The 27,441-nt window shown below is 43.6% G+C and overlaps 1 long non-coding RNA gene across 6 annotated transcripts in view; it reads right to left on the bottom strand.

Annotated features, from left to right (window-relative positions):
• The window catches only part of LOC148001735 (uncharacterized), a 226,300-nt gene extending 199,335 nt beyond the window's left edge, over positions 1–26,965 (bottom strand). For 2 of the 6 annotated variants that reach the window (XR_015635579.1, XR_015635578.1), the window contains exon 1: positions 25,702–26,762. This is a non-coding gene — a long non-coding RNA (uncharacterized LOC148001735). Of the gene's footprint in view, positions 1–15,877; positions 18,232–18,538; positions 18,631–21,548; positions 21,628–25,701 lie in introns of those variants that run through there. The other 4 variants (XR_015635577.1, XR_015635576.1, XR_015635580.1 and 1 more) reach the window with 4 other exon arrangements.
• Positions 26,966–27,441: the final 476 nt, after the last annotated feature.

Here is a 27,441-nt window from a genome sequence, read left to right as displayed (position 1 = left end):
CTTGTACCAACAGAGCAAGCAGAGAGTAATAGACGAGGATGGCAATCCATGTTTACACACAGACACCTGTACCTTTCTCATGCACATATTCACATGTTCACACACAAAATCACATACACAACCAAATAAATAAAAATTTTAAAGTAATCCAAATAAAAAAGTACTGCCTATCACAAGTGAGTGGTTGGTTTAGTAAATCAGGACCATCTCTACTTGAGTTAATTAAAATATTTGAACTTCTAAATTTCAATATTTATCAAACATTTATAATTTGAAATTTCCCTTTTATGTGGACATGCCTACACTGATAAAATTAGGGAAGATTCCTCAAGCATTATATGTGTGTGTATACATATGTGTATGTATACATATGTGTATGTATATATATGTGTATATATACATATGTATATATGTATATATTTTATATGTGTGTTGATATTTTGAATGAATGGCTTTTACCTTTTTTATTTTCCTTCTTCCAGCCCTAGTCAATATCATTTAAAAGCTTCTTTAGCAAGAATAAATGAAAGCAAGGAACCAAAGAGTTCATGTATGCACACACACACACACACACACACACACACACACACACAGATGTGTGTGTGTGTGTGAGTATTACAACCATTCTCCTTTTAATAACACATTATAAATGAATCACTTACTTATTTGAAATGTATGTGCTTCCCATCTGCCTCTCCTGCTAGGTATGTGCCAAGAGAGACACACAGGGCTCTCTCATTCCTTCTATTTCCTGAAACCAACAGGGCAACTAGTTCATAGGCAAACGCTCAATAGTTGTTGAAGAAGTTGAATTGATGAATAAATGATAAATCTTGTATTTGTTTTAGTTGAGCAAATTCTTTGAACAAGCCTGGCTAAGACATGAGCCCATGTCCCTGCTGCCACAAAGAAGCCATGATAACGGAAAGAAACAGAAAGGCCTTTCAGGGAGCCTCTCGAGTTCTTTATTGTGTAAATTGTTCAAATAAATGTCAGAGAGCTTTGTCCTTATTTTTATTACACAAAATTTTTCATCTCAGAAGTGCTTTAAAAGCAGGTTCCCTTCATTTTAGGTATTTTAATGAATTTTCCTGTTTATACCTAAGAAACCTTTATGATAAAGTCATAAAGGACCCAAGGGAGAAATAAATGAAACACATCAGTTCAGGCTGAGTTATTAATAGTAATAAAAGAACAAGAAATCGCACATGCCAAGGACAGAGAAACTACAATGGTAAGCATAAAACAACAGGCCAGGATAAGGGCGCTGACAGGCAGAACGTCAGCAAGAGCTGACAGAGCTGAGAGAAAAATTGTCCCTCTAGCTGCCTGTGTGGGGAGGTTTGAATGCCGCAGCACCCACTAGGAAACACTGCTCCAGTGCAGAGTTCAGCAGGGCTGGACTTGAAGCTGAGAAACTCGACCTTCAGGGCCGCCTCCCACCTAGTACCTGTTCCCACATTCTCACCCAGCAACAGATTTCCTGTCTTCCTGTCGGCCAGCCTTCCTTCCCTCACCTTCCCACAGAACTGTCTTCTAATTACCAGCATCCCATAGGGCAAGACCTCTTCTTTCTGGCCCTGTTTCTCTTCAACCCTCTGTCAAGGCAGCATAGGCCTAGGTTTCACACCCTTAGGTCCCAAACTCTTTGTCCCTCCTCACTCTGTTCTTTATCTTTGAGTGACTCCACAGAGATGGAATTCCCTGGCCATGCTAGGCCTCCATTTAGAGTATACAGGTCAGTGGCTTCGGTATATTATAACTGAACGATCATCACTGTTAGACAGCTCTAGAATAGACTCACAGTCTGGAAATATATTCCATTACCCAGATCTAACCAACCGCTACCCTGGTTTCTGCCTCCAGGGAGACACTTTCTATGACTCGAACAACATATATGTGGTCTGGCTTCTTTCTCCAAGCAGGAAGTTTTCAATGTTTGTCCCTGTTACAGTGGGAATCAGGACCAGCATTTCCTTCCTTGTTTCAGAATAATACTCCATTGTGTGAATAGCCTGCATTGTGTTTACTGATTCCTCAGGCGATGGGTATTCGATTTATTCCTACGTGTTGGCCGTGATGAATAAAGTGATTGGCTGGTCACAGACTGTTCAGTGTTCTTTCTTGATGTGTTAGAACCAGAAGACGTGTAGCAATCACCTGGTAAAATCTATGTTTAACCTATAACTCCTTTCTACAAAAACCTTAAAATTGTGTTTAGCCCCATTGGAATGACCCCAAAAGCAGGGAACTATCCCGGTGAAGCACAAAACATACATTCCTGTGAGAGTCACTATTCTGTCCCAGAACTAGACTGTCACACCTGCTGTAAATTCATATGTGCAGTTGCCCCTCTGTGCCTGGAAACTACTTCTCTGATTCCGGCTCTTAAACCTTCCTGCCCACTCTTCTGCAATGACCCCCAAGCCTCAGAAGGGAAATGTAGGATATAGGTGTCCTGGTTAGGGTTATTAACCTCTGGAATCCCACTCCCTCAACACCATTGAAGTATCAATCCACTTCGCCTCACAGGTGGCTACGAGACATGATGGACCAAGCTAGGTAATGGTTAATGTTCTCCATCATGGGCAAGAAGCTATAATATGCCCTTCTGTAAGCTATTGTTACTAATCATCATCATATCAGATATGAGATCTCTTTCTTTCCAAGGTACCAACTCTGTTCCCACCATAGATTATCTATGCATCCCACATATCAGGGAAAGATGAGTACCATTGACTTTCGCAGATATGTTATATTGGCATGTAAGCACCACCTTCATTAAACGAACATTGGGGGGTGGCTTCCCATATGCTAACACATGGCATAATAAAATGATCTTTACATAAGAAGAAAGGCTAAATGAGTAGTGACTACTAAAGAACCATTGTAACCAGATGAGGTTTTCTAAAAATAAAAGCGCTGTATTTATGATACCACCCAGGAGGCAAGTTTTCTTTTAAAGAAAGGTATCTAAGGAGATTACTCTCCTTTGACATCATGGACATTCCTAGCAGCACTAGGGGCTGAAGTGCATCTCTGCTGGCTGTAGAGGTAAGCCTCTACAGTGAGGCTGTCAATCATAGCCTTTAAGCATCCAGAGAATGTCTGTGCCGGTGTGTCTACATAGAAGTACGTTGGGGGTTTATTAACCACACTGGGCTCTTACCAACAGAGGACAAGAAGTCCCTTGGGAATCCAAAGCAGCCATTTGGTTCACATTTGGGGCTTTAGTAACAAGAACATTTGGATGGGTAAAGCCTCAAGGGACAAAGAAAACAAAAACAGAAGGCAAAACCGACTAGGTAAGAAATAGGATCACCAAGCAAATGAGGACAACTTCTGTCCCCACTTCCTTGTCCAGGCACACAGATTGCTATCTGTCTGCTTCCTGCCCCTTCCATTGACTCTTCCTCATTCCTGTGAGGTTCTGGAAGCTGAGCTAAGTCTTCTCTAAGATATTGTCTCTGTACAGATGGAGAAGTTCTGGGATGTACAAATGTCTAGGAGACTGACCACTATAACTTCAAAGGCAGCTCAGGTCAATCCAGTATCCCTTTAGCAAATACTGGTTAAGTGACACGTTTCTGAGACAGGAAGCTTCCACAATGAACTGGATCTTAGAAGTGTTAGTCAGAGAGAAAGACGATCCTCCATGCCACTTTAAAAGACAGAAGCAACCCAGAGAGAAGAACGTGGGGGATTCCACAGCTCTTTCACTGGTTTCCACACAAATTCTGGGGGTAAACAGCAAGAACACATACACACACACACACACACACACACACACACACACACACACACTCCAGCTTCTTCCTGGGAAATCAGTAGCTATTATAGTTAGAGCTTCCTCTATTAATGGCATCTAGGATGGACTTCAAAGCCCAGAGAACTGGTGACCTAACAAACAGTGTGAAAGGGACAATTAAATCTGCTGGGCCTTTCATAACACGGAACTCACAAAGTCAGCTTTGGGAATCAGATCTCCAATAGCTCATATTTGTTCATCGCTGTGCACTTCCTAAAAGTCTCTATCCAACTTTAACGCCAATTAGGAAGCCCCTGATGGAAATCAAGCCCTCCACTGAACACTTCTAATCTACTAATTCATTGTAATTTTGATGGTTACTGTGTTAGTTGATGGTTGTCAGAGGTGAATGGGAGATTGATAGCTTGTGCCAAGTTGAAACAGCCAGAAAATGGCAACAAGGTTGATTGTCTGTGAAATCTCTGTTCACTCTTTCTCTCACTCTTTCTCTACCTAGAGTAGACATCATTGGTTCCTTAAGTCTCATACTACCAGCTAAGGAAAAACAGATGAAAGAACTCACGTGATCAAGGGACCTCTTATGAGCCAAATTGTACTATCTGTCACAGACTGGAGTGTGTCCCTCCAAATGTGTGTGTTGAAATCCTAGTACCCAGGACTTGAATGTGGTTCAGTGAGATGAGTTTTGGTCATGACTGCAATATTTGCAGAGAAGCACATAGGAGAACAGCCTCCCAGCCTTGGTCTGTGAGCCATAGGGTTTCAGTTTTATTTTATTTTATTTTATTTTATTTTATTTATTTTATTTTGTCTTGTTTTGCTTTGTCATTTTGTTTCAGGAGACAAGGGTTTCACTGTGTAGCAAAGGCTGGCCAGGAGCTTGCTATCTAGATCAGTCGGACTCAGAACTCCCAGCAATCTTCTAGCTTCTACTTCCTGAATACTGGGATTACAGGTACACACACACTACTGTGACCAGTTGAAGGAGCACATGCATATGTGCGTGTGTGTACAAGTGTGTGTGTGTGTGTGTGTACGTGTGTGTGTGTGTGTGTGTGTGTGTGTGTGTGTGTGTGTTTTAGTACAAGGGATTGAACTCAAGGCCTCCTGCATATTAAGCAAATCTTCTAACACTGAAATATATCTCTAGCCCCCTGATAAGGAACTTTTCTTTGCAGGAGCATTGACCACATTTTCTAGGGTCACGGAACACAAGAGCTGATAATGGATTTTCAGCTGGACTCGCTCCCAGAGAACTCCTCATCGACAGTAGTACAGTGGCTAGAAAAAAACACCTCATTTGCAAACTACATGATTCAAATGTGCAAAACTAAAAATGTGAGTTCTTTTATTCATCTCTAACTCTGTGTCTATTTCAGGCACCAATTTTCTTCTTGTTGGCAGAAAACTTGATCCAGTCAATTGAGATAAAAACAGTAGTCACATTTAAATGTGGTCATTTCCATATTCCCTGCTCTTTAAGTAGCTTCCAGGGTTGGGAGATTTCCACCATAGATGGTCTGGAGTGAAAGGGGCCTGTGGTAGCTTTGCTCACTCTATCAGAGACATCTGTAGCTACTGGCACTTCCTGGAACATCTGAGATTCCATCTACTTTCCATCCCTGGTCCACATTGGTTCCTCTGCTTCTGCTTCATGCAGATCTCTACGTACAGAGGCCATCACTTGGATAATTCTGAGTTTCCCTTTACCTTCTGATAGGGTATTGGGCCCTCCTTCCTAAAAGATCATCTAGGCAGGAGGAGACCCTGGGTTTAGACAGTACACCCACACACAAACACACACACAGACAGACAGACAGATGGACAGACAAAGAGACATATGCATACAAATACACAATCATACACACACATACACACACACAGTCATACCCACAGAGACAGACATAAACACACATACTCACACACACTCTCACAAACACAGACATACACACAGATAATACATACATATATACACACATACACTCTCACATAGACATGTATACACATATGCACGCCCAGACACATACACATACATGTACACACACATACCCACACATGTATACACATACACACTCACATATAGACACACATTCATGCATGCACACAAGCACACACACACACACACACACACACACACTATTTTAGGGTCAATGTAGTTGGGATAAAAAATAATAATAACAAAATATGTCCGGGGAAAAATAAATGTTAAGAGTGTTTAGGTGGAGTCTGTAAGACATCCATTTCTATGAGAGAAAGGAAAAGCAGCAACTGTTGGGGCTTGGTCAGGCAGAGATAAGTCAGCACCAGAAACTCAAGGCATGCGCACCACACTATTGCAAGACTCTGTTGCAAGAACCTGCTTCCTTAAACTCCCTTCCTGCAACTCCCTCTCCTCCTACTCTAATCCCACAGCAGGAGATGACCTTGACTCTGACTCTCAGTTCCTAGCCCTATCCCTCCCTGAACACTCAGCCTCCTTAAATGAAGTGCCTGTGCCTCCTCCCTCAGCTTCCTTTCTCCACAAACAGGCGCTGGGAATGGTCTCTGATCCTTGACACTCCCCTGAAGAATCTTAGGTTTGAATGGATTTAGATAAGACCAGTGTTCTTTTGCTTTCCGTTTCGAGAATTTCTAAGCTCCTACTTTTCCCCTTAAATGCTTCTATAAGGGAGACATTAGTGAAGCAAGCTATATGGGGAACACGAGAGCACGAGAGCATGACCCACTACCACCTGTACTTTATGAAATCCTCACCGACATAACCACGTTGCCAAGTACATAAAGACGAAGCCCAGAGGTGACAAGGAATTGAAGAGGGAGAAAACGGCTGTGTTTAGTGTTCTGTTCTTATGTCACCTCTTCAAGTGAGGCCATTCCTGCTCCCTCTCCCTCAGCAGCCCCTCCCTACACACAACACCTTTGTAACATCTTACCAGCTCTGCTCTGTTTCACTCATTCATAGTGTTGTCACTGTGCTCTTCGTTACCCATTACACACGCGCGCGCGCGCGCACACACACACACACACACACACACACACCACACTGTTCACTGTCACATTCCTAGTGATTACAGTATGTCACATATGACTTCAGTATTAGCTACAGAAAGCAATAAGGGGTGGAGGGGCAGAGGCGACTGTTGTCTGGTCATCCCTCTCCCACCCCAGTTTTCCAAACTTCCCAAGGCACCAAGAGTCTCAAAAGGCATTGCCCAAAGCTCATCATCTTAGTTCTTTCAGGAACCAAGTTGGTATTCTCTGCTTTTCTCCCACCCCTTGGCTGACCGCTGACTCAGGCTGTTCTCCATAGGTCTGTCTGTCATCAAGGCTTTCCTTAGCATGGCATCTCCTACAGGGAGAGCCAATGTTCCCTATGGTGTATGCATCTGGGCCACTGGGTAGGATCACACCAAAAACTTCTCTGCTCACCCCACAACAATGTAGGGAGAAGGAAGTATTGTTAGGAGTAGGAGTCATGTGCCAGACAGCACTTCACTTTCTTCACTCAGGGTCTCTATTTTGGCCCATATCCCTCATCCCCACAGGGACAGCCAGCACGGGCTCTGGCATGGCCGCGCTTCTGTTCATCTTCTCTCTGAGCTTGTAAGCGTGATGCTGAGGCATCCGCACCCCACCCCCACCCCCAATGCCCTCTTCATCTCATTTACCTGGCAGTCTTCTTTCTTTCAAGCTTCAACCCAAACCTGGAACTTGCCTGACCCTACCTCCTTCTCAGTCTGGATTAATCATCCTCCTCCTCCTCCTCCTCCTCCTCCTCCCCCTTCTCTTCCTCCCCTCCCTCCTCCTCCTCCTCCACCTCCCATAACCATCATGTTTGTCGTTCTGTGTTGTAATCGCAATTTCCCTCCCCTTTCACCCACCTGCTATGGGGGAGGAGTGCTACTGAAAACAGAAGTCGGTCTGGTATCTGCAGTACTGGCTGTCCCTAGCTCAGAGTCTGACACGTGCTCATCATAAAATGAATGTTTGGACATTTGATTATTCATCCCTCATACTGGAGCCAGCACCTAAAGTACTAAAGCACAAACCTCAGGCATGATCTCTGTCTCCAAGGGGTCTGCATTATAACTCGCTGTGGGGGGGGAGGGTAGGTAAGGAAAGCAGGCAGTAGCCAAGTAGATAAATAGCTGCTGGTTATTATTAAGCTCATGATGGAAATAAATAGTGCTTTGATCAACATCAACAGAGGGGTGGTTCTTTAAGAAGAGTAACCAAGAAAAGAAATGGATGGATGGATGGATGGATGGATGGATGGATGGATGGATGGATGGATGGGATAGTTACCACAGTGAAGTTGGGTTCAGAGTACAGCCTAACCACTACAGATCTCTATGTTTCTTGGGAGCATTTCTGTCACTCAGAATTCAACTAGCTGCAGAGATTTAAGTGTGGCTCTATTAGCAGATGGCAGACTAATTTACCCAGAAGTCTCCTTTCTAGTTACCTACCTTGTAGGTCAGTGAGGGAGGTGAGGGGGGTGTCAAGATTCTGGAAACACTGTCAGGATAAAACTGTTACTCCTGAGAGCTCACTGTGCTAGCACCTAGAGGCAGACCCTGGAGCCGGCATTAAAGATGCATGGAGTTCTTCCCTAGACAAGCCTCTGCGAACAGAGGGGTAAACACCTAATGGTAACCCACAGAAGAGGAACAGGATTGAATACATGAAACTACAGAAACATAGAGGATGGACAGAAAGCAGGTGACAGACAGACAAGGAGAGCTGAGATTTATTTCGAACCACGCTGGTTTGGAAGGTTAAGAGACATGCAGGAGGAGGCCAGGTGTGACTGGCACCCTAGTGTGGAGGTGGAGAGAGAATGAACAAGAAGAGGCTTGGTCCAGACCAAGTGTGTTCAGGCAACACAGCAATGTCAAGGCCTCCCTCACGCTTCTAGAAGACAGCTTGCAAAAGATGTGGAAATTCACATTCAAATTCAGAGTCTGTATCTGTAGGAAATATCAAGTAACTGCTCCCACCTTTAGGGCAGGGATAGCAGGACAGGCCCTGTGCCCAGGGTTACCCTAACCCTAAGGAATACACACTTCTGGGTGAGGGGTTGGTGGGCATGAAATATCTGGGGAAAACTGATACTATGAAGGAAATAAGATGAACCAGACGCCTGACTCCTTCAGGCACAGACAATAATCTCAAGTTTCAGCTCCAGATCTTCAGTGCTGCTCTGGAAATAACCAATCGTCGAGCCTCTTCTACCTCCTGCCTGGGGATTATTTTATGAGCCACCTGTCCCTATAGCAAGTACAGAACACTAACAAACCAAGCCTTTAAGACCAGTCATACATCCTGGGTTCTGACAACCCTGCCTGCATCCAGGAAGTATGGGACCTGTGCTCTCTTGTCCCTGGTTTTCCTCTGAGGGGTTCTGACAGAAAGACCTCCTTGCAAGGGGTCTCAAAAGGCCCAACATAGTGCCTTGTGGAAAAGGATGGGAAGTAGAAGCATACAGAAGATAGGGGATTGCTTTCTAAAAAGTAAGCATGAGAGTGCACAAAGCACTTACATGTGCCGGAACCTGGGTTCACACATAAGCAACAAGCCTTAGTGTAAGTATTGGTTAGATTATATTGCCCAAACAAACTCATCTTTCTTCTCGGTTGATGCTGCATTTTGCCTTAGGCTTTCTCAGTGGGAATCCTGACTTCTGCAACTGGGTATATGAGGAAGGTCTGGGGAAAGCCCACATGGGTCCTGCAGGACTAAGGATTTTCTTCTGTGGGATTTACTGAGTGCTTCCTTTAAGTCTAGAGCCTAAAAATCCGAGGCTGTGGAGCCCTAGAGCAAGCACTTGGGGAAATATGACTAGGGAGGTGCCCAAGCAACAGCTCACACTTGTAACTTAGTTGATCATTAACTCACCCACACAGAGATCCCAGGGAGACAAAGAACAGGTGTATATGGTGTTGTAAGCCCTGCCCTGTCCTGCCCTGCTCAGCCATCCACGCTGGTCTCCTAGATCTACTTCCTCATGAAACTTCTTCTATCATCTGACCCTCCCTGGTCCCACCCACTCCCACTACAACCCTGCCCATGTCCCGTGGCATCGTCTGTGGCATCTTCTGTCCTCCTGGAGTAGCTTCCAGTGTCAGAGCTGCGTGCCCTGAGCTGTTGGCCCCATCCTTGGATCAGAGCTTTGCTTTCTCAACACCTAAGCTCAATGCACGTCACACACCCATGTTGCTGCACCATGGAATGGGCGGGGGAGACAGGAAGTCAAGCCGACCATCAACGTTTTTTGTCTATTTGTCTATTTTTGGTTTTGTTTTTTCTTTAAAAAGTAGAAAGCAGAGGACTAAGGAAGAGGAAATAGGCATAAAAGCACCCAAGAAAGGGAAAGGGAAGATAATGGGGAAGTGCCCTGTCGATGCAAAGGTGGGGAGGGTCAAATGGTACAGAACGGAAAGCTTGCAAGAAGCAAGCAAAGGCTGCCTTCCGTGCCCTGGGCTGACGACTGAAGATGATGGAGCCAGGGAGCCAGGAAGCCCAAGAGAAAGCTGGGCTGGAGAAGGCAGCTCTAAGACATGGTTTAAGCCATCAGGACTTGCCCTGGGATAGGGGTCTTCAAAGATCGGTGGGTATAAAAATCATATGGGATGCTTGTTTTAATACAGGGCACCAGGGCAGGGATGTAATTCAGTGGTCACAGTGCCTGCTTTGTATACACAAAGTCCTCCATCCAACCCCAGCATGTAATAAAGTAGACATGACGGCGCATGCACATAATCTCAGTATTTCGGAGGTTGAGGCAGAAGGATCAAAAGTTTTGGGTCATCCTCTGCCGTAGAGCAAGTCGAAAATCAGTTTGAGCTACATTGAACAAGTTGGAAATGTCCTTAGAGGAAGCAGTGTGGCATGTGAAACTGAAACGTTTATTCCCCAAATAGGAAACTGTAGACGTTCTATTTTGAGATTCACCTACTTTCTTTGGCCATAGATGCAAACACTGGGCTCAGTGGCAGTGACTGTGTGTGCCAGGTGCCTATGTGAGCCTGACAGTGGACCAGATGCTTGCTTACAACGATCTTCTTGGCTGTGACATCAGAGGTGACGTTAGGGAAACTCCAAGGACCCTTTGTTGAAAACAAAAATCCATAATTTCTGAGATTTGGTACCCATTTTGGTCTACTTTGACAGATTTTATACTCTGAAGCTAAACCCAGACCAGATGTTCATCCTTGGCCTGGTTTTCAAGGTCACTCAATCCTGTCTTCAATGGCCTGGCCTGCCCAGGTCACTACTGCTCTGTCCCCTCTCATGTCACCTGAACTCTGCCTCTTTGCTTGTGTTCACACTGATCACCCACATCCAGAGTTCTCTTTGCCTTTAACCCCCATTCCATTCCAAGGGTGCCCTGGGCATCCTGGCATTTCCTTGGAGCACAGCTCTCACACACTAGTGCACCCTCTTCACCAGATCCTCACAGAGTAAATACTGCATTACATCATTTTCGAGTTCACGAAGTGGACTGCCTGATGTCTACTTGGTCACCTGTCAGTTTCACAGCTGTTGGTCTTCTTTTCTTCTTATGAATAACGTAAACATTTGAAGATAATCCCTGGGTCCTCCTGTTGCATCCAAAGGACCCTTTCAAAGAGAAGGTCAACTGGACACAACCCCAAAAGAACAATACACTGTGTTTTTACATGTATTCAACCAGGGATGGAATTACAAAAATACCACAGGCTGATTGGTTTAAATATCAGAAATTTATTTCTTCCCGTACTGGAAGTTTGACATCCAAGATCAAAATGTCAACATGCTCAGTTTTCTTGGAGGCCTCTCTGAGCAGCTTGCAGATAGTTACCTTCTCCATCCATATTTCCTTTTCTTATAAGGAAACCAATCAGAACAGATTATCGAGTTCACAGGAATTTTCTCATCTTAACTTAATCACCTCTGTTAAGGCTGCATCTCCAGATACATGTATATTATGAAGAAGTAGGAGTTAAGGATTGAACTTATAAAGCTCTAGTCCCCTAAACCATAGTTTAGAGTATGGGTAGATACATGGCCCAAAGTTGGCTGTGGTGGTTTGAACAGGTGTGGCCCCCATAGACTCAAGTGTTTGACTACTTGGCCATAGGGAGTGGCACTATTAGGAGGTATGGCCTTGTAGGAGGAGGCGTGTCTCTGTGGGGGTGGGCTTTGAGGTCTTCTATGCTCAAGATACGCCTGGTTAGGCACATAGTCTCCTTCTGAGGATTAAGATGTAGAACACTCACCCCTTCTCCAGCACCATATCTGCTTGCACACCGCCATGTTTCCTGCCGTGACTATAACAGACCTCTGAAACAGTAAGCCAGCCCCAACTAAACGTTTTCCTTTATAGGAGTCGCCATGCTCAGGTTGTCTCTGCACAGTGATAAAACTCTAAGGCAGCAGGCAATCCATAGGCTAGCTAGTAATCTGTCACATGACTTTACGCAAAAAAACTTTCTCCAGCAAGGTACAATGGTAACTGCCTAGAAAAGTTATTTTCTTTCCAAAGAACTTGAAATGGAGAGCATAAAGAAAAGCAGCCTGTTGTTCACAGGTAAGGGTAGAAATGTTAATGTTGTATGTTGTTCACGTCATTGACACTTACCTCCTAGTAACACCCTGTTGTTCAGTATATACCTATTGAGTATGGTTCACTGGAGACAGATTCTATCAGAGGTCTACATTTCCAAGCACGATTTTACCTTTGAGCACTATCTTAATTAGGGTTTTACTACTGTGAACAGACACCATGACCAAGGCAACTATTATAAAGGAAATGTTTAATTGGGGCTGGCGTAGAGGTTCAGAGGTTCAGTCTAGTATCATCAAGGCAGGAGCAGGGCAGCCACCAGGCAGGCTAAGTACTCTACATCTTCATCTGAAGGAAGCCAGGAACAGACTGGGCATCCTCAGGCAGCTAGGAAGAAGATCTTCAAGTCCACCCCACACAGTAACACACTTCCTCCAACAAGGCCACACATTCTAATAGTGCCACTCCTTGGGCCAAGCATATTCAAACCATGACAGGCACTAATATCAATCTGTCTCTAAATATCTAGTCTTTGCCTCAAAGTTTTCCCATGCTTAACTTCAAAACTGGCTTCTACAGCCAGGTATGGTGGTTTACCCTTGGATCCCCAGGACCTGGAAGGTGAAAATTGATCAAGAGTTCAAAGTCACCCTCAGGTTGGTCCCATCGGAAGTTTGAAGCTAGCCTAGACTACATGAGTCTCTGTTTTTAAAAACCTTTCTGTCGTGGCTGGAGAGAGAGCTCAGTGGTTAAGAATATTTGTTATTCTTGCTGTTCTTGGAGAATACCTGGGTTTGACTCCCAGCACACAGGGTGACTCACAGCAGTCTGTAATCCCAGTTCCAGGGGATCCAATGCCTTCCTCTGGCTTTGATAGGTACCAAGTATACACACAGTACATAAATATATATACAAGCAAACCACCCACACCCATAAAATAAAATGCTTCTACTTGAAGGCAACTGCAGACATAATAACATTTACGTATTCTCAAGGACTCCCAAATTCTATCTGGAACGTCAGATTTAAACTATCCTGTACTGACCTACACTTAGTATAAAACCAAATACAACACCAACACCATCCCCTAAAAAAAAAACACTTTTCCAAGCCTACATAGTCATTCTGTGAATTATAAATTCAGAAATGGACAGCTTGTCTCTATGCTAAAATATGAACTACTAGGTGAGATGACTTTATTCCTGGGGATTATTTGAAAGTAAGAGAATAGGATCTTGTAAAGGATCACTCACCCAAAGCGGCAGCCCACAGGGATGATTGGCTATAAGGACCTCAGCTATGGCAATCCACGGAACACTCCTATAGCCTCTCCACATTGCCTCTCCACAAAGAGAAAATCCTAAGTGTTAAGAACAAGCATCTAAGGGAACTTAGGTAGGATGTTACCCTAGTTTTCAACAGTTTTGTTTCTCATGTGCTCAGTTTCAAAGAAAGGGATACAGTCTCTGTCCCTCAGTGAGTCAAGGTCACATTGCAAAAACAAAAGGCATGGTTAGGGTTTTAACTGGAAAGTACAATTGTTTAGTCAATCATTTTTCTCTCTCACCTAATAAATACTTGCCTCTAAGACCACCAAATCTCACTCTATCAATCAGGCCATTGCTTAAAGCAAGCACCTCAGATACAGTAATGTGGGTACCATTCCTCCACTATAAAGAGTAAACTAAAGTTACTGAACACACCCCCACCCCCACCCTATACCCCACCCACACCCTACACCCCACCCCCAGTTGTACAAGAGTTCGACCTGACTATGATGGATACTCCTGTTCATAAAGGAAGGACACGTGAGGTGCACAGCAATCACAGGTCTAGACATCTTTCTGAAACCCAGAGGAGCACATACTGCCCGGTGTTGACGAAGGCTCTTGGGTCTGCTCCTTATTCTGGGGCTCTTGGCACTGCCCTCAGAGCCCTTGGCTCTGCCACAGAGTAATTTTCTCAGCCAGCTCATTACATGTATCGAGGAGTCCAAATGTCCCATTTCACTTGTGCTGGCTATGAGCCTTTCGGTGTAAGCCGACACAATCCCTTTGAAAGCTTTGTGAACTTTTGGGGTTATCAATGTATACTTTATTCAGTCAGACTTTTAAAAGCCCACGAATCTCCTTGTGACTGGCTTTGCTTTCTCTGCTTTGGGGTCCTATGATATTTTATGATATCCTTAAGGCTCCTTTTACTTCTTTCTTTCTTTTAACTACATTTACTTATTTGTTTGAGGTGGGTGTACTTGTGTCAGGGCCCTTATGTGTTGGTCAGAGGGCAGCTAGCAGGGATCAGTTCTCTCCTTCCGCCACGCAGGTCCTAGGGCCAAAGCAAACCATCAGGCTTGGTGGAAAGTACCTGTACCTGCTGGGCCATCTTACCAGCACCCCACCCTTTCTCTTTCTGTTTCTTGTCTCTTGAGAAAGGGTCTTTGTACATAGTCTTCAGGGTGACTGTGAACTCGTGATACTTCGTCCTCAGTCTCATACATAAGCTCTGGGATTGTAGGGTAAGCCACGGCCACTGACTCTAAAACATCTTTAGAAGCCTGTTGCCAAACAAAAGAGGTCAGATGTTTCTGGGGCACCTTAGACAACAGTGAGATGGGGATGCTAATCCTACTTCTGCTCCAAGTCAAAGGCTAACCCGAAAGGCTGGACCTCCTCTCTATTTGAAAAACTCCAAGGCAAACCATCTTTGGGAAAAAGCTTCAGCAAGGCTGAACCACAGGACTCCAAGATCATTAAAGTCAAGTTGGGAACACATGAAGATGGTCAAGCAGACAAGAGGGCAAACAGCTAGTGACAGCATATGTGACATATAGTGACAGCAACTAACAATTGCAAATGTGCATGCACACACACACATACACACACACACATACACATACACACATACACACACATACACACATACACATACACACACATACACATACACACACATACACACACACATGCACACACATACACATACACACACATACACATACACACATACATGCACACACATACACATACACACACATACACATACACACACACATACACACACACATACACACATACACATACACACACACATACACACACACACACACACACACACACACACACACCCATAAACACACATCCTACACTGCACACACATAAGCAATTCATTAAAGCAGTTAAAGACACTTGAATTTGCCCTACGTATCAGATAATACTGTGTTTTCCATGGGGAACTTTTTGAATCCACCATGTGTGTTTTTGTCACATCAGAGAATGTCCTTGTTCTTGGGAGACATGTATTCCAGGTAACAGTAATCAAATTCTGTGTGAAAGGCCTTCTCAGTGGTACATCAGAAAATAGTGTGAGCATGCAAGAGTGAGAGGAAAATGGAAAGTCTAGTGTGTAAAGTGCTGAAAGCTGGTGACTCTAGGTCAGTGGTCTCAGCCTGCCAGTCATGACCCTTTGCGGGCAAATGACCCTTTCACTGGGGTCTCCTAAAACGATCAAGAAAACATAGATGTTTATATTCTGATTCATAACAGTAGCAAAACTACAGATATGAAGTAGCAATGAAAACAATTTTATGGTCATGGATCATCACACCATGAAGAACTGTAAAAAGGGTCACAGCATTAGGAACTGTACTAAAGGGTCACAGCATTAGGAACTGTATTAAAGGGTCACAGCGTTAGGAACTGTATTAAAGGGTCACAGCGTTAGGAACTGTATTAAAGGGTCACAGCACTAGGAACTGTATTAAAGGGTCACAGCATTAGGAACTGTATTAAAGGGTCACAGCGTTAGGAACTGTATTAAAGGGTCACAGCGTTAGGAACTGTATTAAAGGGTCACAGCGTTAGGAACTGTATTAAAGGGTCACAGCATTAGGAACTGTATTAAAGGGTCACAGCGTTAGGAACTGTATTAAAGGGTCACAGCGTTAGGAACTGTATTAAAGGGTCACAGCGTTAGGAATTGTATTAAAGGGTCACAGCGTTAGGAACTGTATTAAAGGGTCACAGCATTAGGAACTGTATTAAAGGGTCACAGCGTTAGGAACTGTATTAAAGGGTCACAGCGTTAGGAACTGTATTAAAGGGTCACAGCGTTAGGAACTGTATTAAAGGGTCACAGCGTTAGGAAGGTTGAGAACCGCTGCTCTAGATAAACAGCGAGTGGAATGGGCAAATGGAACTTTCCTGTGAGTTTGGATTAAAAAACACATAAAGTAAATAGATTGAAGAAAACATTAGCCACAAAGGAAAAGCAGAAGATGCTGTATTAGTTACCATAGGAGCTCCTGCACCTGAGAGGACCATTCCTCTCTGCCTGGCAAAGTGAACCCTTTTCTTACCCTCTTCGGAAAAGACCTGGAATGGTGAGGTAAGTCCCCAAGGCCTCACAGAGAAGGGTTAGATAATGTGTTGAATAAGCAGAAACTACAAAGCCGAGCTTCAGACGCATCTTTGCACACATTCCCTGCAAACACGAAAACAGCCTTAGCTAATCGGTCGTGTAAATTGGAGACGAGCTTGGGAAGAGAGCATACAGGTGAACACAATGGCATTGCATGTGCTGGGGCAGTGGCATTGAGCTGATGATCAGTGGGCTTTCCTTTGGCAAAGGTTTAAATAGTTTAGTCAGGGAAGAGAAGAAAGGAGGATGAAGTCTGCCTTGGGTAAATGTTATGGACACCAATTCAGCCCATTATGGGGCAGAGCCCATCTCAGATGGCAGAGTCTCTCAGCTATCCACCGTCTTTCTCTTGCCACCATCTCCTGTAAAGTCCAGAAGACTGGTCTGTCCCAGTCACTGCTCAGTCTTTTGAACCTGAATTTATGTCAACGGCAAGTCATGGTGTCTTCTGAAAGCCTGGAAGGCCACCTAAGGAGAGGCCACTATGAAACTAGAAGAGTATATAGCATGTAGTCTGTACTCACACAGCCTTAAGGCTCAGAGGACCGACAGAGGCATGGCTGTTTTCTTCTTCCTCAATAATGGGCATCTCCATTAAGGTTTCCGAGATTCCAGGGTCATACTTGACCACTTTTCTTCCTGCTTCTTTTGATCAGATGTGACTACCTTCCAGCTGTGCTTCTGTAGCTTGTGGTGTGTGTGTGTGTGTGTGTGTGTGTGTGTGTGTGTGTGTGTGTGAGAGAGAGAGAGAGAGAGAGAGAGAGAGAGAGAGAGAGAGAGAGAGAGAGAGAGAAAGAGAGAGAGAGAGATCTTGCATGTGGCATATCAGTTAGCACTTTTAGAATCATCTGGTATGGTTTCTGGTTTCCTAAAATGTCTTGCTAGGGGAGAGATACCCACCACCTTAGGAAATGGTCTGGCACGTGCTGACATTTTATAATTCCAAAGTCTTGTCAGAAGCAAGTTGCATCCTGCAGAAGGATGCCTGCAGCACTCACGGGAGCATTCAGATCTTTCCAACTAGGTCTCGAGGAGACCACTAGAACTGACAAGGAGGGGTGGCTCTGCACCTTGGCGGAGGCTTGCAATGTGGAGATGGTAGCTGTTTTCTGCTTCCGCCTCATAGAAAATTTAGGTTCTAGAATAAGAGGGGGAAAACGGTCTAGATGTGAGCCTGTGAATGGAATGCTAGAACTCTGGAAGCTGAGGCAGGATTACCCCAAATCAGAGGCCAGCCAGGGCTACATTAGTGAGTACCAGAGTACCTAGCCAGTCAGGAATTTCTAGCAAGACTCACTTCAAATAGTAGTAGTAGTAGTAGTAGTAGTAGTAGTAGTAGTAGTAGTCGTAGTCGTAGTCGTAGTCGTAGTCGTAGTCGTAGTTGTCGTCGTCATCGTCATCGTCGTCATCATCATCATCATTGTCATCATGGTAGTCATGATTGCAATAGTAGTAAAAAGAAGCCATATGGTGGTAGTACTTGCCTTTAATCCCAGCCCTGGAGAGACAGAGGCAGGGGGATCTCTGTGAGTTCAAGGCTACACAGAGATACCTTGTCTCAAAAAACCACCATCATCACTTCCACCACTACCAACAATAACAACAACAATAATAGAATGTCCTGGTCTCCTCCCCTCTTCCTCCTCCTCCCAACCCCAAGCTCGGAACAATCTCTATGGTAACACAGAAGGGAAAGAAGCCAAGTCATTAGTACCATTACAAAGGGACTTCAGCACTCAGGGAAGTGTGCAATCTGGTTAGGGTCAATGTCCCTTTACTGTTGATGCAAGAGACACAACTCTTACCTCAAAAGGGATACAAAATCTTTTATTCTGGAGCCAAACATGAGTGATTATGACCTGGGAACACAGACTCAGGTTGCCCAAAATTCCATGTTCTGATGAGGTAGCAATTTCATGAGATTTTTTTATAGAACCAGAACCAAAAAAAAAAAAAAGTCATAAATCAATACATTTCCCAAGACAGCAGTGGGAACATCAAGTAACCAGGTTACAATCAACCAGAGAAACCTTCGCCTTAGGCCCCAGATGCTGTCTAATGACACACTTAGCTTTGGGGTTAGTGGAAACTAGAGGTCTATTAGCACATTCCAAATGATTTATCTAATAGTCACAAGGACGTTAGGTCACAGAATTAGTCACTAGGTGGCTATTAAGGGGGATGAAGGCAGCCCAAGATAATTTGCAACATTCTACCCATCCCACATCATTAAAGCCCTAAACAGTCCATCAGCCTTCACTGTCACAGGTTCTTTCAAGGGACTATCCTTCTGTTATCTAGTCAGAGTGAAGAAAGAAAAGTTTGTTGTTTTTGTTGTTGTTGTTGTAGTTATCTTGACTATTATTATTATGGAGATAGCTCAATAGCTAAAATGTTTGCCTCTCAGGTATGCATGACCTGAGATAACCCCTAGCACTTATGTGGAAAAAAAGTTGGGTGTGATAATCCCAGTGTTTTATAATCCCAGTGCTAGAGAAATAGGGGTGGGTGGATAGACCCCTGGGCTTACTCATCTGTCAGCCTAGCCTACTTAGCAAGTTCTAGGCTAGTTAGAGAACTTGTCTTTTAAAAATCGAATCAAATTATATTAAATTTACCATTTGTCTAAAGGTGGACAATGCCTGAGGAGCAACAGCCAAGGTTGTCCTCTGACCTCTGCACATGCACACGTGCACACACACACACACACACACACACACACACACACACATACATATCCACTCACATAGCCTGAACATGCACACACAAATATATGCAGTTAAAGTCATCATTTTATATTAATTTTATGAATTAGAAATTTCATCCTTTATGCTATACTACATAGACTAGGGATAAAAAAATATTGTCTCTTCTCCCAAATGACTCGAAGTAGAGATGGACCTGCATAAAACCACAGAACCATTAGGCAGGGAGAGGCCAATCCAGGAAGAGGGAAGATGAACCATCCCAGGAAGGATGAAGAGAGAGGACCCTACTCAGACCACAGAACAGAGGAAAGGAAGAGGGGCAGATGACTTGTAGCACAAGGCACAGCAAAATTGTCAACATGACAACTCCAAGTTTGTGACAAAATGACTTCAAGTCCTGATGAGTTGATAATCTTGGAAACCTTCAAAGCAAATGGCTTGGATAGAGGGAAACACAGTAACATCTGAGAATCATCCAGTTAAGGATCTGTGGGAGGTATTCTTAATTACAGTGCTAGCAGTCTGAGTGGTCCATCTCTGGGCATGCCTTCTCTTATGTCTGGCAAACATGTCTAACATTCACTTCTAGATATAAAAGTCCAATATTTTATGCCACATGGAAAGAGCCAGGCACAAGGTGACAACCACTCCCATGAGAACTCATAAGTCTAATGCATAGAAAGAGAAGTTGCCAAAAGCAGGGAGAAGGAGCCTACTGATCAAAGAACATAAATTCCAATTAAACTAGAGGAATAAGTTTCAGACATTTAGTGTACATCATGGCGACAAATAGTCAATAATAACATATCTGACTTTAAAATTATTAATAGTATACACTTTAGTTATTCTCAGCACACATACAAAAGGTGTGTAAATGGATGTATTAGTTAAATAGCTCAAAATGCTTATATATCAAAATCTAATGTCATACCTCATAAATATATACAATTGTACATTGACTAAGATTTTAGATATTTTAATTACAAAATAAATATTTTAAATATGTTAACAAAAACCAATATTTGTAAAAAAATAAATAATATATTAATGTAAGGCAACAGAATACTTAAATTCTTTTCAAAATACAAACACAGAGAGAAACCTAAAGAATAGATTTAAGAAATACAAGCACTTGGGGTTGGGGATTTAGCTCAGTGGTAGAGCACTTGCCTAGCAAGCGCAAGGCCCTGGGTTCGGTCCCCAGCACCGAAAAAAAGAAAAAAGAAAAAAAAAAAAAAAGAAATACAAGCACCTGAGTCAAGTGCCTTCCGTCAATGCTGACTAATTTAATTATGACTTATTTAAGGTAGCCTGGGCTGCAGCCAGATGGGCTTTGAGTCTAATGAGACATCTAGGCTACTGTTAGTTTTCCTATAAGTGTTAGAAGCATTGATTGTGTCATTACATCAGCTCCATATCAGCCAGCACCACTAGACTTAAGGTACTGATAGACCAGTACTATCTAGATAGACTAGTACTGTCTAGATAGACTAGTACTGTCTAGTACAGGCTGTCAGTCCTAGGGAAGCCCCTCCTCGAGGCAAGCCTTAGGGAAATACAAAGGGCCTGGAGTCAGATAGGCAGGATCTCTCCCAAACCATCTCACCCAGGGAAGATTATTTTTGGTAACTAAATTTTCCTCTTTATTTTTTTTTTTATCCCCCTTGACTCCTTCCCCCTTCCAGATTAAGACTTAAGCATTTTTCTGTCTCTTTGAAGTATCTTAAAGGACCTTTGATCTTTTTTAATCCATAAATGTTTAAGAAATCCAATTCAAATTTTGGCCAAAGTTGGGAAAAGTTTTTTTTTTTTTTTAAAGGAATTGAAAAATGGGCTCTCCATGATGTCTAACTTTTCTCTTCCACAGAATCTCTAGCCATTGGGTCTCATTTGAAGAAAAACAAACAAATCAAAGACGAGCTGGTGTTTCCCCGTCCTTTCTGGCCAAACAACTTCTATCTCTGGTAGTTAACACCTAGTTAGAAATTTTTCTACTGAGTAGGTCACATCATAAAGGCTGATAGCTATTTGTTCTCAAGTCTACTGTTAGGCCACGTAGCCAGTGCAGGTGGCAAGTCTGGCACACTCACAGGCAACTGTCACTTACCAGGAGCATGGCCACCTGAGCTCTCTGTGCCCCGGACTTCTCATCTCTGAGAGGTGGTGGCCACGCCATGGTGCTGAGGTGAAATCTGTTCATACATGGAGGTGACAGTAAGAACATTAGATAAGGGAAGAACAAACCTGAATGTGACAACAGAACCTTACAATGTCAATACCTGGGAAGCTGAGACAAGAAGGTTGCCAAGAGTTCAAGGCCACCCTGGACAACATGGCAAGTACCAGGCCAATCAGGACTTACATGGAAAAATCCTGTCTCAAGACATCAAAACAAAACCAAAACAAAATCAAAGTCCAAAGAACTGTAGAAATTGATGGCTTTGCTTCTGCCTCTCTTCAAAGCTGCTTTCTCTTTTGTCTTTCTTACTTCTACTGCATATAAGTTTATAAGAGACTTTGTCTTAGAGACTATGGACATTGCTATAAGTCTAAGTTACAACCTTGCTATCTAAACAGTGCAACAGGAAAACAGCATAAGCTGGTCTGTAATGTCAATGTACGATAAACATTATGCCTTTAGGGTGGGTTTGGGTTCTGGGGTTTGTTTGTTTGGTTGGTTGGTTTGGGGGTTGTTGTTGTTGTTGTTTTGGGGTTGGGGGTTTTGTTTGTTTGTTTGTTTTGCCTCACTTTGCTTTCAAAGAGACAGAGAGAGGCTGAGACAAGCAAACCCTCACACCATACAATGACTAACAGGCAAAATGCTTGTACCTCTGTAGGCCAGAGCTGATGTCCTAATTCTGACCCGTGGCTTTGTCATCCACAAAACCAGTAAATTGAAGCAGAGTATGTCCACACAGAATATGTAAAGAGTTAAAAAAAAAAAACCAAAAACCTGTGCCCAAAGGACTGTTAGCCAATAAATAGAACGACAATGAATGACTGTATTGAGTGTGCAAAGGTCAGACACTTTATCAAACACTGTGCATGCCACTGCTGAGGGTCTGGCATTTGCATGGGGTGTTGTACAAAATAGAAGGGACAGACCAAGGTCAGACAACACGACGGACATTTCCCATTGCACTGTAGCTCTGTGACCCTGGCAGCTCACAGATGCACTGGAAGAACCCCTGGGTGGAGAGGAGGCACCAGGTATCTGGTCAGTCTGAGAGGAGGCTGGAGGACTGTCCCGGGTTTTCCCAGCAGCAGCTCAGCGAAAGCTTGATTCTGCTGTCCTAGGCTAGCAGCCTCAGCAGTCACTTGTCAGCTCTGATGCAGGTCGAGGCTACCACCCCTACTTACAAGCGAGTAGCTACTTAGACTTAAAATCGTCCATATCTTCTGGGGATTCGGCAGTCCATTTCCATTCAGAATTAAATGTGCCTTATTTCTTTCTACAGTCCTCCCTGTTGGCATGTTCATAAAGGCTCACCTCAAGCAAAGACAGAGCCGATTTGTACTTACTTTAAAATACCCTGTTACGTATTCACCTGAAAACTCACCTACTCAAAATTTTGTAAAGCACACTGAGAAACGCCACATGCCAAGTTTTATTTACTAGAGATTCATGGAAGTCTTGGTTTCATATGTAAGGCTCCCTAAAATATCTAATAGGTATCAAATATGTAGTGATTTTTTTAAAAGTCAAAACCATAATTTTTGTACTTGGTAGAGAAAACATGCTTATGGTTTTCCTCTGGCTGTTCTTGTTAGGTATAGTGTTTTCTGTTGCACCTCAGCAGGTGGTGCTTATAAACGTGTCCTCACACCCAGGGAAGGCATGGTAAATGCCTTCTGAAGACGTAGACTGCCCTTGGCAAGATGGCGACCCTAATGGAACCATATCAACCCAACATAAACAAGAGGTGACAGCTTATTGCACAGACTGGTTTCCAAGAGGTGGACTGCTCGCAGGACCAAGTTCACAGTGCCAAACTCTCCTGCTAACTAACTTGGAAACTTCAGTTGGGGTAAAAGAGGGAGCTAGCCCCACCCACTCTGTTGGAATGGCAAGCACTAAGGAGTAAGGTGTGTTCAGCAACCCAAAGATGTCCTGCTGGTCCATGCGTTCACTTCCTTGCTTGGGCTTCTTGCAATACCCTGTGTACTCAGCTCTACGGAGAACACAAAGACCAGGTTCCTGCCAATTGTTAGGCATTGTCAAACACTGGGCAGATTTCTTTAAGCAACTCAGTGAGGTAGAATTTCTTAATCCTATTTCTCAAAGAAGGAAACGGGGACTCGGGTGTTTTTTGTTGAGTGCCACAAACCTAGAAAGTCCTTCTCTCTAAAGAAAAAGAGAAAAGGAGCTATCTTGGACCAGGCTCTTGTGACAGACGAGCCTGGGAGGCCCATAATCATGACAAAGTTATTTCCCAGTTTGGGAGCCAGCAAGTCTGAAATCAAGGCTCTGGCCCTTTTTGGTGTCTGGTGGCAGCCTAGCTCGTAGGTGGTCATCTTACCATGTCTGCATCATAGATAAGATGAGGAACTCTCTGAGGTCACTTTACTAAGAGACTAATGACCTACAAGAACTCCATTCTCAAGAACCGATTATCTCCCAAAGGCCCAGTTCCAAGTACCATCAGGTTAGGGATTAAATGTCAACATACAACTGCAGGGGAGAGCATAGGCACTCTGTCTATTGTCTATCTATATTTAAATGCTTCCATAACTATGTATTTACCTAACACACATAAGCCAAATAAGTTCTATCTAAATATTTATAATACCCAGTGTTGGCCAGGGACTATCATAAAATTCATGAATACAAACGGCATATAATTCACATGCATTTTAACTCAAGAACTATATCTGATACCCTATATTTCCTGCGAGAATTCTGTCAGAATGAAAGTACCATGATAGGGAGCTGGAAAGACAGTTTAGTAGTTGAGAGAGCATACAGCTCTTGCAAGGGAACTAGGTTCAGTTCCCAGCACCCACATTAGGAGGCTCACAAACACAGATAACTCTAGGCCCAGGGGATCAAACACACTGTTCTGGCCTCTTCGGGCAATTGTAGGCACATGGTATACACCCACACACTCAGGCATACAAACATAAAGTAAAATAAATGTAAACCGAATGTTTAATGTATCATGATATTCATGACAACAGTGTTTATAGAATCTTTTGATAACAACATCAAAAAGCCTCTCAGCATGGAACAAAGCAAATCATACAATATGAGTAATATAAATAATAAAGATGCAATAAAACCCACTGAACTGAGAACTGGATCCCCGCTGAAGGAATCAGAGAAAGAACTGGAAGAGCTTGAAGGGGCTTGAGATCCCATATGAACAACAATGCCAAGCAACCAGAGCTTCCAGGGACTAAGCCACTACCTAAAGACTATACATGGACTGACCCTGGACTCTGACCTCATAGGTAGCAATGAATATCCTAGTAAGAGCACCAGTGGAAGGGGAAGCCCTTGGTCCTGCCAAGACTGAACCCCCAGTGAACATGATTGCTGGGGGGAAGGTGGTAATGGGGGGAGGATGGGGAGGGGAACACCCATAGAGAAGGTGAGGTAGAGGGGGTAGGGAGCTGATGGACAGGAAACCGGGAAAGGGAATAACATTTGAAATATAAATAAGAAATACCCAATTTAATAAAAATGGAAGAAAAAATTTAAAAAAAACCTTTAAAGGGGAGAGGTAGAAACATAGGACTACAGTGTCCAAGATATATATCCTGTATGTGATTGTAATCTTATATCAAACAGAAAAATCCTTATGGGCAGGCAGTTTCTAAGAGGAAAGGAGGTTCAACCTGTCAGATGACAAAGGGAACTTTGGGTGACAGTATAAAAAGATGAGAAAAATCTATCAGAGTAGAATGACCATTAACTAGGCAACCACAGCAAAAATACCAACCATTATGGCTTCAAACCCCTGACTATGCAATGACCTCCTAGAACTAACGAAAGCTCTCCACCAACTGCCCCAGACTACAGCCAAGGGGGCAACTCTCCTGTGACACTGACTTGGGCTATGGACTCTGGTTTCCCTGAGCCCAACAAATTCAGAGTGCCTGCTGAACTGGGCAGAGCTGAAACACCATGTCTGCTTTAGTGTCTAGATACTCTGCTTTACTTTCTTACTGACTGTCTTAGTTTGGGTTTTACTGCTGTGGACAGACACCATGACCTCGGCAACTGTTACAAGGACAACATTTAATTGGGGCTGGCTTACAGGTTCAGAGGTTCAGTCCATTATCATCAAGGCAGGAACTTGAGAGCATCCAGGCAGGCATGGTGCAGGAGGAGCCGAGAGTTCTACATCTTCAACTGAAGGCTGCTAGCAGAATACTGATTTCCAGGCAGCTAGGATGAGGGTCTTAAAGCCCATGCCCACAGTTACACACCTATTCTAATAAGGCCACACCTCCAGAATAGTGCCACTCCCTGGGCCAGGCATATTCAAACTATGACATTCCACTCCCTGGCCCCCATAGGCTTGTTCAAATACATGAGTCTATGGGGGCCATATCTAGCCATAGCATAATAAAAATTACATTTAGTTCAACTTCCAATGTCCCCAAAGGCTATAGTAGTATCAACGGTGTTTAAAGTCCAAAGTTCAAATTCTCTGCTGAGATCCATTCAGTCACTTAACCGTAATCCCCAAAGCAAGTCAGGAAATCAGCTGGGAAAACTCCAAACTCTGCGTCTCCATGTTGGACGTCAAAGCTGTCTTCAGATCTCCAACTCTTCTTTTTTTTTTTTTTTTTTCAGCTTTGTTGACTGCAACAAACTTCTTTTTTCTGGGCTGGTTCTACTTCCTGTTAGCAGCTTTCCTCAGCAGATATCCTATAGCTCTGGCATTTTGAAAAATCTTGGAGTCTCCAAGACAACTTCAATGTTACAGCTTGTTTCGGTGTCTGGGATCCACACATGATCTAGGCTCCATCAAAGGGCTGGCGTCACTTCTCTAGCTTTGCCCTCTGTAGCACTCTAAGCTCAGGCTGAGCCACTCCACTACCACAGCTGTTTCTGATGATCATCCTGTGGTACTGGCATCTCCAATACACTAGGGTCTTCTATTGCAACTAGGCTTCACCAATAACCTCTCAAAGGCTCTCTTCATGGTACCAAGCCTCAAATCCTTTGCAAGACCCCTTCAGTCCTGAGCTGTCAACTACAACTGAGGCTGCACCTTCACCAATGGCCTTCCCTGACCTCTCACAGTGCCAAGCCTCGGGGGCTCTTCATGACTCCTTCATGCCTTCAAAACCAGTACCACCTGGGTGACTCTTACACATTACCAAGCACAGCTGCAGCATGAGGTACAACCTTGGCTATTTCTGAAACACAGCTTCTTTGTGCTCTCAGCAAACACTTCGCAGAAGATTTCATCTCAGTGATGCTGGTCTCTTCTTAATCATAGCTAATTTCTTAGTTCCAACTAACCAGCACCAATTGTCCCAGTAGTCCCTTCTATTTTTCACTCTAAAGTCAGAATCACATGTCCCAAACTGCTGTGTTCTACTGCTTTCTGGGGCTGGAACACAGCCCCCTTATTCTATTACCAGCTTTCTGTTTTCCAACTCCTTTTCTGCCTAGGCTTGGTTTTCCAGGAACTTGCTCTGTAGATTGACCTTGAACTCAGAGATCTGTATGGCTCTGTCTCCTGTAATGCTGGGATTAAAAGGCATGTATCACCATGCCTGGATTTAAGTCTTTCTTCACCTAGAACCTGCTTTGTCCCAGGCTGGCCTTGAAATCAGAGATCTGTTTGGCTTTATCTCCTGGGATTAAAGGTATATACCACCATGCCTGGATCTAGACTTAGTTAGGTAGGATCTTGCCCACAAATCCCTTAATCTGTTGTCTGCCTCAACATAGAATTCAGTTCCATTTCACTTCTCGGTGCCTCTTTAATACTTGAACCATATATTTTGTATTTTTCCTTTCTAAGCTTGCTATGTTGTTC

This window comes from Rattus norvegicus, chromosome 13 (assembly GCF_021556685.1).
Source record: "Rattus norvegicus strain SHRSP/BbbUtx chromosome 13, alternate assembly SHRSP_T2T, whole genome shotgun sequence".
NCBI classification, from domain to species: domain Eukaryota; kingdom Metazoa; phylum Chordata; class Mammalia; order Rodentia; family Muridae; genus Rattus; species Rattus norvegicus.
Note: the sequence above shows the minus strand (reverse complement) of the source record. Positions and strands in the feature narration are given on the sequence as shown.